The 10160-nt window shown below is 55.0% G+C and overlaps 1 long non-coding RNA gene across 1 annotated transcript; it reads right to left on the reverse strand.

Annotated features, from left to right (window-relative positions):
* Positions 1-1641: 1641 nt before the first annotated feature.
* Positions 1642-5366, reverse strand: LOC118497697. The gene is made up of 2 exons (XR_004900219.1): positions 5285-5366; positions 1642-2310 (listed from the first exon to the last, which is right to left on the reverse strand). It is a non-coding gene; the product is annotated as an uncharacterized LOC118497697 (long non-coding RNA).
* Between the last annotated feature and the right edge of the window lie 4794 nt (positions 5367-10160).

A 10160-nucleotide genomic window follows, 5' to 3' on the forward strand; every position in this document is an offset into this window, starting at 1 on the left:
GGTGCTGGAAAAAAATGTGATGTCCACATGGTAAAACATAAACTTCAGTCCAAATCTCTCAGAAAAATTAACTCAAAATAGTTCATGGACCTTAGTTATGAAACCTAAAACTTCCAAAAGAAAACATAAAATAACAATCTTTGTAAACCTTGATTTAGGCAGAGATTTCTTAACCAAAACGGGAAGAGCACAGTCTCCAAACCTCTGCTCTTTCAGAGATACATACCGTTAAGGGAACACATATGTTCCTTCTCCTGCATCTGGCACAGGACATCCTGGGGGCAGGTCATCCTGAATCCACTCTCCCCGAGTCTGTGGTGTCTGAGCTGGTTCAGTTTTTGTCCTGAAGTGCTACCAGCTGTGCAGCTTCTGAACAACAGGAAGTGAGACCCCACGGTTCTGGAGGCTGGAAGTCTGAGGCAGGTGGCCGGTGCAGTGCAGTCTTGGGGAAGAAGCCCTTTCTGGTTGCAGAAGGCCACCTTCTGCCTGTATCCACCCTCCCGTGGCAGGAAGAGAGCAAGCCTGCTTTCTGGGGTCTCCTTTAAAAGAGCATTGATCCCATTCATTCGGGCTCTACCCTTATGACCTAATCACCCCCCTGCAAAAGCCCTGCCTCCTAAACCCATCCCCTTTGTGGGCTAGGATTTCAGCATACGAATGTGGGGGCACATGGACATTCTGAGCCTAGCAGGGGTGGCGGCGTATAAATATGTCACCCTATCAAATTATACATTTGAGATGTGCGGTCAGGGCATACACATTCGACCTCAGTAAAACAGTTCTTAAAAATACTCTCTGTTCGGCCCTGGCTAGACAGCTCAGTTGGTTACAGCATCGTCTCTATACACCAAGGTTATGGGTTTGATCCCCGGTCAGGGCACAGACAAGAATCAACCAAGGAATGCATCAATAAGTGGAACAACAAATCACTGTGTCTCCCTCTCTCTCCCTTCTTCTCTTTCTCTAAAATCAATAAATTAAAACAAAAATTCCTTCTGCTCAGTATATCTGTTGAGGTTTCTGTCCCCTGGCCGGGACCCCTGTGGCACAGGTGCAGGATCCGCGCTGTCGGTTCTGCGGGTTCTGCTCTTTGGACATCCCAGCATCTGGCACAGGAAGCACGCAGAGGTGGTTTGGGCCCGAAACAGCCTCCGGGCCAGTGCCTCCATGCAGCTCCCTTGTCTGAGCCGAAGTCACACGGCCTCTCGCCCCTGCTTCCGAGGCTCACCTTGTCGTAACAGAAGCAGTCGACTTTCGTGTCACTCAATATTTAGAAATGAAATGTATTTCGCAATGGCATACACGTTCCTTTCTCATTTAACCAAGTGGGACACTTATTGGAAAATGTGCCGAACCCCAGGAAACATAGGAAGAAAGCACATTGTACTAGTTCGGCATAGCTTCCTCCCACCGACCCACTGTGTCCGGTAGCAGCTGAGTACCAGGGCCAGCTGGATTTTAAGGCCACTTCACGTTAATAAAAATCGTGTTATGGTTGAGACTTCCATTCCATTTGCCAGGTGGGAGGGCACACTTTCAGAATGACCTCTGAGTTCAGGTGTGGGTGGGGACTGGGCTTTTTCTGTTTTTAAACAACTTAAAAAATTTCTTATTTATTGATTTTTAGAATGAGAGAGGACGAGAAAGAGAGAAAGAAACATTGGTTTGTTGCTCTGCCCATCCATGCATTCATTGGTGGCTTCCTGCATGTGCCCGGACCGAGGAATCGAACCCGCAATCCTGGCACATCAGAATGATGTTCCAACCAACTGAGCTACCCATCCAGGGTGGGGCTGGGGCCTTTTTTGGGGGGTGGGGTACAAGCAAGGCAAACATTGTATGCAGACAGCCTTGCCACCAACACTTCACACGAGCACAAACACATTAAAGTAATGTTTTGAAGAGAATTGCAAAGAAAATATGTGAACCTCAAACTTCTGCCCCGAGGGCCTTAGCCTCCCCAGTGTGAACTCTGCAGCTGTGATCCTGGGCAGATGCAAGCGGACAAAACATTCTCGGCCAGCATCCATGACGGTACATGATCAGTTTACAGCGGCTGATATTTTTCATCTGTTGGGGAAATGGACCCATTTCCCATGTGAGAGCAGGGATCCATGGCTCGTAGACCTACCTGGGTGTCAGATTCACCTGGAGTGCTTGTTAAACCTGCAAACTCCAGCCCCACCTTCCCCAGTTTCTCGTTCAGCTTCAAGACGCTAGCGGACCATTTTTAGTTTAAGCCCTCTCATTTAAGAGAGTCACCAGCTAGTTAATCAAAAATCCAGGATCATGATGTCATCTTGGAAAATGCTGGTAAATGTGGTTATTAGAAATAAGTTATTATTAACCAGGAAATAAAATATCTGATCATGACTCTCCTTGGGTCCAAGAAGAGACCTCGATGTAACAGGAATAGCTAAAAACCACAAGAGGGCGCCATTGTCACAAAGTTCTAGCACTTTGAGCCCTCTGTTGGATTTAATACTACAGTAGTCTTAGAAAATGTTTAAAAAAGGATTCTTTTGCTTCTACATTTAAGGGTTTAACAAAATTGCATGAGGCCCTAAGATTATGGAAGCTCCAAGAATGAGGTGCAGGGAGGAGCAAGTATAAAACAAATGGAGAAATTGAGAAGCAATTTCTCAGTTACCAAAACTCTGCTCATCATTTGAGGGCTTCAACTTGTGGGAAATTGCTACTTTTTTTTGGAGGGTTAGATACAATATGTGATTTTTTTAAATCACATAATAAAAAATCAGGTGGATATTTTAAATTACTCACTGAAAACTTTGCTCATATCTTTCCTTTCAACCAACCTCCCAAAGGTTTCACTTTTATTTCATGTGCATCCTTGGAGAGTTTTGTTATAAAAACACTAACAAAATTCTCTCCGCTCCTGTCCTGCACCTTGCAGTACCCTTTCTATCCAGTAGAGGGAGTGCTACCTGCTCACTGTTTCACCTCTGCAGAGTATTTCTTTCTTTGAGGGACGCTCGGTCATTTTTGTCTCTATTCCTCAACAAATAGACACTCGGATCTAATCTGTTACTGTCACAGACAACACGTATTGTGTTGGAGGGGAAATTCTCAGAAGTGGGGTTGCTGGATCCAAAGTAAATACACCTGCAATTTGCAATTTTGACAAAGCTGCCTTTCAAGCAGGTTGCAGGACTTTGCGGCCAGGTGAGGGGGGTGGCAAATGGCAACAGTAGCATGGGGGGGAGGTGTGCGGGGGAGGGATGCTGGTGTTACAGGTGCCTATTTTCCTTCTTGTGAAGTTCACAGCATAAACAACACTATAGCAACCACAACAGACATGTTTGAGTCACTTATTGTCTTGGTGACATTGTGACGCTGTTTATGCAATTTTAAAAAATGGCTGTGTTGTTTTTAGGGCAAGTCAGGAGTCGAGGCACTAGTTGCCACAGTCCAAGAAAATAGTATTGGGGGGGGGGGCAGTAACTAGAGGTCTGGCGGCTTCATAAAGTAGCTAAGGAGCATGTTGTAACTCACAGACTTCGGCAACCACCGAGGCACGGAGAACATTTCCAACTAATTTTTCTTTCTTCCTTTCTTTCTTTCCTTCCTTCCTACCCAGAACTTTACAAAATCCCTCTTAGAAAAAATAATCCACATCAGTAAACATCTTGAAAAGCCAAGCCCTGGCATTCAAGGGCCTTATCTCTGCCAAGTGGTACCTAAGCAGTTCTTCACTCTGAATTACCCCGTGCACAATTCATGAAGCAGCCTTTCAGCACAGCCAGGAGGCCCCGGGGAGCCGGGTCCTCCTCGGCCAGGTGCAGCCCGGGAACAAAGGCCAGAGATCTGGCCAGCCTGTGTGGCCCAGGCTGGCCAGGTGCTGTGGCCCCAGGGACACGTATTCTGTGACTGGCTGTCTTTGGTCCTGGCTGAGATCTCTGAATGATAGCCAGGGCCGGCAGGAACAGCTTGGGAGTATCCGGAGGTGGGAGGGGAGGCTCCCGGCCCTGCAGCAGCTGTTCAGACGCGCGGTGCTCCCCTGGGTGCTGCTGCGTAGAGCCCTGGACCCAGCTCGCCCACGGGATGCTGAAGGCGATGGCTGTTTATAAAACCCGCCGGCCGGAGGCTGTTTCTAACCTTGGGGCCGCACCTGGTCATTTGCTGGGGTCTGACTGCACAGGGTAGTGTCACCTGTAATTATTTATCTGCAGCCTAAAATTCCAGCTCCCTAATGCGGTATTCAAGGCTCCCCTGGTGTCCTGCCTCCCCCAGAGATTCTCCCTGCACATATCCTGCCTCTGACTTCTACACTTTCGGTAGTATCCCTTCCTGCCTACCTAGGATGCAGTCGGCTCCCTTCCAGAACCTTCCAATCCCCATCACCCATCAGGGCATGCCCAAGCCCACCTCAGCCATCCTTAGGGGTCCCTCCTCCCTGCTCACTCACGACATTTACATTTGTCAGGGGGTCACCAGACACCCCAACTTTGCCAAGATAACCCTGATTCCACGAACTGCATCCTGCTGGCCCCACACATCATCAGAATGTTCTAGAGAAATCGCACAGCTTCTCAGCAGGCGCTGAATCAAGCCCACAATGATCAGGATGAAAATGTGCCGACAGCATCTCCGTCACCAGGGACATAGCTGCTCCCCGTAAGGCCACCAAGGCTGGGTGGGCCTGCCTAGGGCTGACATAGCTGGTGGGACGTGGCGCTGGGCACTGAAGCAGGTGGCGGGGGTGGGGGGGGCTGGAGAACTCGGAGAACCCCCCCCCACACTCAGGCCAAACCCCAACCAGTACATCAGAGTCCCTGGGGCCCGAACCCAGACGTGGGCTCCTCAGGGGACACTTACGCACAGCCGAGGGCTTTGGGGGAGGCCACACATGAAGACACCCGGGCAGGGGTAGAGTGGATGAGACCCCCCACTCCGGCCCGTGCTTTGTGAACCTCAGTTTCCCTGGCTGTAAAATGGGGACAACCGCAGCACCTCCCACGATGGGCCTGCGAGCCCCGCGCCCCTCCCCCTGCGTTGGGTCTGGGGTGGCAGGGACCCACAGTTGCCACCCCGGCGGTGACCTTTCCGTTGCTGTGGAAGCGTTATTGTAGAAATAGCTGCTTTCCTGTGCAACGGGGGTTACGTGGGGAGGTCGCCCCCGCGCTGTGGTTTTAGTAGGGTGCCTTTCCCCTGGCAGAAGTACCCGATGACTCAACTCTCCGAGTCAAGGGTTGTCGGTTGTCGGCCAGCTTGCGGCCCTCCCGCCCCCGCCCCGCCCCACCCCTGCCCGGACCCCAGGGCTCACCCGCACTCCACAGGAAGTGCCGCTTCTGAAAAGCCCCAGTCCCGGCTGGGGCCTCCGCGGCGGCTCCCACGCAGGCCTGGCCTCTGTCTTGCAGTGCCCGGGAGACCAGCGACGCTCTGGAAGGATCTGGAATCCGGGAGCCAGGTGGGGCGGGGTTCTGAAGGACTCTCGGCTCCGCCCCTCCCCTCCACACCTCTCTCCTACTTAGGGGGCTGGAGGGAGGGGGTAGGCGTTGTCCTCCGAGCCCCTCCCACTGGGCCCTCCGTTTCCCGCCCGGCCCCATCGATGCCCTCTGGGCGCAAAGGCATCTCCGGCCTGCACCTGAGGCTCTGGCTCCTGCAAGGGGGAGGGCAGGTGCCCCCCCGACTCCAACAGCCCCCTTTCCCCGCATGGATTGAGATGAGTCCCTACCCCACCCCCCAATTCCTAGGCTAGACAGAAAGTGGGCGGTCAGGGGACCCTGGGGTCCCGTGCTGAGGCCGGCAGGGGCTCCGTGGGGGAGGGAGAAGAGGCCAGGGAGGCTCCAGGGAGCTGCCTAGACCAAGGCCACCGCCTCGGGGTCCCGGGGCAGCTGAGGAAGCCAGCCATCCTCCCTGAGGGCCCGAGGGGTGGGGGGGCTGCTGTGACCCAGCCTCCAATGAGGCTGGCAATCAAGGTCCCCATGGGTTCCCCCACTTTGGGGCCACCCCGCTTTGCTGAGGTTCTGGGGTGCTGACTACTCTGTGTTTCCTGCAGGGTGCTGGCAGCACGCCCCCCACTGTAGGGTGCTCCGAGCTGGGGTGTCCCCCATGGTTAGAGCCGGAGTCAGAGCCTGAAGCTCAGGGTGCTGGGCCCCAGCCACTCCTGCTCTTAGTGACAGGGACACCTTGGGGATGGGCCTGTGCTGGCAACAGGTCCCAGGCACCACGGGCAGGCGCCCCAACCTGTGCGAGGCTGGCTTTTCCGAGCAGCAGGTGTCCCCGCCCCCCGCCTGGCTCTCAGCTCCCACGGGGCGGCGACTCCGGTTTCCCGAGGGACGGACGAGGCTCAGGAAGGCCAGCCATCCTGCATCCTGAGTCTCCCGGCCCTTTGAGGGCGGCCGGGTCGGCCCTTTGCAAACTTTCACCGAAAACCCTTTTTCCTTAAACCGCATCAGACTTCGATATTCATTCAATCAGCGGAACCCCGAGAAGGGCAAGCAAGAGTGGGTGGGGGTGCCCCAGGGCCTGCCCACCCTGTTCCGAGACCCCCCAGTGCAGCCCCCGGGGTTCCCAGGAGCAGAGCGGAACCCTCTGACTTGGTGCCGCGTGCGAACGGCCTGCTCTCTGACGCCACCCAGCGGAGAGGCGACGGGGCTGCAGGCCCCGCCCAGCCTCGTCTCACCCTGGAGATCCTTTCACACCGGCCTCCTCCTCCGCGGCCTGCAAACCGCACAGCGGCTGCTCCCACCGCCGGAGCCCTGATGCGCCCGGTGTTCCCGATCCCACAGCCAGGGAGACTGGGCCACCTCCGCCTCGCGGCCAATCCGTCTCCGTCGGAGGCGCTGACTCTGATTGAACTTGCGGAGAACAAAGACCCCTTTGTGAATTGCTTTTGGGAAAGGGAGATGGGGGGGAGAGTTGCCTTAATAATACGAGAAGCAGCAACTCTAATTTTGTGTTTTGTAACTTGTCTGGTGAATATGAAATAAAAACCACTTTATTTTGAAAGCCTGCCGTGGAGCCAAGTTTCTCTGGCCTGGATGGGGAGGCCATGGCCCCAGGGCCGGGCCAGGGGGACGTCACTGTGCTCTCAAGGGCGGCCGGGCCATCTGGGAGCACCCCGGGCTGCTCCCGCCCTGCTCGGCCCAGACGAGGCATTGAAAAGCACGGTGTTAGTGTATTTTATTTTCCAGCTGCAGGAAGCCCCGCTTGTGCTGGAAAGAAGTGGCTTGATCCTCTCCTTCCCCTGCTGTTCCTACCATGTACGTCTTTCCAAGTCTCTTCCTGCCACCACTGCAGGCAGGGACAGAGTCACGAGGGCCGGCCTGGGGCCCGTGTGGGAGCTGGGGGTGGGGGGGTGGGAGCTGCAGCTGTGGCCCCGCTCCCACCCACCCACTGCACAGGGAGTACCGGGCTGCCAGCTCCTCGCTTGCAGTTTCTTCACATACTCCATGTTCTGTCAGCTGTTTGGCCTGTGCCCGCGCCCTTTTCTCTCTCAAGGCACGCGTCACCACCCCTGGGAAGCCCTCCCTGATTCAGTTTGCTCCCCACATGCACCCAACACTCAGCCCAGGGCATCGTGACTTTGTCTTATGTCTGCCCCCTCAGTTGACTGAGACCCTGACTCAGGACTTAACACATCCTTGTGCCCCCAGAATCCATGCTAGGGCCTCAACGGGCCAGGGCCTGAGGGGGGATGAATGAGCAGGTCCACGTGCCTTCCTCCATGATGGTACTTGTAGTAGCCCAGACTCTTGTAGCTGAGAACTGCCCTCTGTAAGAAGAAGGTGGGTGGGGTGAGGAAGGACCTTAGCTTACAGATTCATGTAATGAGATGCCTGAGATCTGCTTCAGGTATGGTTCGATCCAGGGTTTTGGTCTTCATCACTCCATTTTGGCCTTATCACAGGCAGGACTTCCTCTCATGAGAGGAGCTAGAAATGTCCATCCTGCCAGCTTACAAGCCTGTGGAAGAACAGCCCCTCCATTCCCATGACGTAGCAAGGTCTCCACCCAGACAGGGGGTCCAAAGACAGGATCTGCCCTGGGAAAGGAAATGATCTGGCCATTCTTGTGAAGCAGGGAGCTGAAGGGGGGGGGGGGTGAGGAGGAGAGGACCTCACTGTGCTACCCCAGATGATCCTGGGCCTAAAAAGTCTAATACAATACTTCACACTTCCTTTATTAATCATTTACACATCATCTACTTCCAAAAGAGACCTGAGGCCACAAAATGACGTTGACCTTGCACTGTACCTTCCCCTGGGTGCCCATAGGGAAGGACTGGGGCTGAGAGAAGGGCAGTGCCCGGCCAGCTGAGGCCACCAGCCAGCGAGACGTCCTGACTGAGGTGCGTCATCACCCGCACCAAGATTGCCCTCCTGAACAGGAAGAGCTGCTTGGCTTCCCCTCTCCCAGTAAAACCAAGAACACGCAAAGTGGAAGTGTCGCTGTGTTGCTGCTGAGGCCGCCTTCTGCCCATGATCTTCATTTCCCTCCCACTCACCTCCCTGTGGGGTCACATGGCTGTGGTCTCCAGGCGAGGCAGACCCTGGTGCCCCAGGCGCCTGGGGAGAAGCGTGTGGTTATTATTGTTGCTCTTGTTTCTTTTCCGTTGCTAGTCACATTATATCTGCATCTACACGTATCTGTGTGTGTGTGTGTGGACATGAAAATTATAGATACGGGACAGTCAGCTGGGCTCTGGTGCAGGAGAGCCACGTTACCTGGTGGAAGCCACACCTGGATCCACTTCCCAGACTGGGAAACGGCTCCCCAGAGAGGCCAGTGCACAAGCCCAGGGACAATCAGCGAGTGAGCGAAGAGGCTCTGAATGGAAAGCTGGAGGGACAGAGGGCCTCACACTTCTGGGTGGCCCCCTTCAGTCTGAGAGGAGGCTGGGCAGGGCAACCGGGGACAGAGGCAGGACCAGCTCTCTCCCCACTGTGTGGGCTTCCCAACTGTCAGTCAGCCGCTGGGGGCGGGGCTAGCGCTCCTGACCTGTCAATCATTCTCGGGTCTCAGTTCTGGTCTGGTTGACATCTTTTGAGGCCTGGCTACCTAGCTGCCCTGACCTTTGTTCTTGGGGGCCCAGGGGGCCGTGAGGGCCAGCAGGACCTGAAGGACCCCAGCAGCCAGAGCCTGGCAGCAGGCAGACCCCCCTTCCCTGGGACAAAGGACAGGAAAGGCATTCTGACTCCCCCCCCATGTGGCTGGAAGTTGGAGGCTATTAGATTCCTTCCACCTGCAAGATTTTCCAGCTCCTTACCTGCTCCAGACGTAGGACACCCCCATTGTGTGCTGGGCGCCCACTCGGTCCTGCCCCAGCCTTCCAGCACCCCGCGTCTGGGGGCCCTGCTCAGTGACCGAGACCCAGCTTCACCCCACAGTGTTCCATGCTAAGGATCGAGGTGCAAGGGGCAAATACATTTGTGTCCTCGCCAAGTGGATGGCCCGTGACACCTCTGTGTGAGGTGAACCCACAGACCTCGCAGTTCGAGCAAAGACAATGGGGGACCCCCCAGGCCCCACGGGCTGGGCCCAAGACACCTCACACTGACACACTCACCCTCTTAACAGAAAGCAGGGACTCCCTTCAGCAAAATGGTAACCCCCACCTCGTTAGGTTCATGTTGTTTGTGGAAATCTCTCTCTCTCTCTCCTGCTCGTTTTGCTAGAATTTTACGAGAGAGAGGTCTTGGTGTTCCTCGAACAGCTACAGTGTCAGGGAGTTGGGTCTGCTGTCGGGTTTTTAGGCATTTAAGTAACACTATAACAAAAGTAACTCATGTCAGCCCTGGGGAACCAAGAGAATGTTCCCCTCTAAGAGCGAGGAGGGGGCCCTACATTACCGGAGTCTGAGAAACACTGTGGTACAATCGTCCCCGAGGGGTCAACAGGCGATGAGCTACATAACGAGGAGGTAGCCCCAAAGGCTGTCTAAAACGCAGACAGCTCTGGGTTGGAACCCACGTTCCTTTGTGAGCTCGGGCCTGGGAGAGGGACTGGGTGTCACTTTCCACATCTGAAAAGCAGAAGCCCAGGAACGCTTGGGTGCCCCTCCCTCACCAGTCCCCAGGTCACCCTTCCCGAGGCAGGCCCACTTCACCCTGCCAGACCCCTCCCCCCGGAGAAGCTGGATCTGGGGTCATGAAAAGCCCTTCTCAAGTGGGGGTGCACCAGGCCCCCGAGAAGCA

Source organism: Phyllostomus discolor, chromosome 12 (genome assembly GCF_004126475.2).
Source record: "Phyllostomus discolor isolate MPI-MPIP mPhyDis1 chromosome 12, mPhyDis1.pri.v3, whole genome shotgun sequence".
In the NCBI taxonomy this organism is placed as follows: domain Eukaryota; kingdom Metazoa; phylum Chordata; class Mammalia; order Chiroptera; family Phyllostomidae; genus Phyllostomus; species Phyllostomus discolor.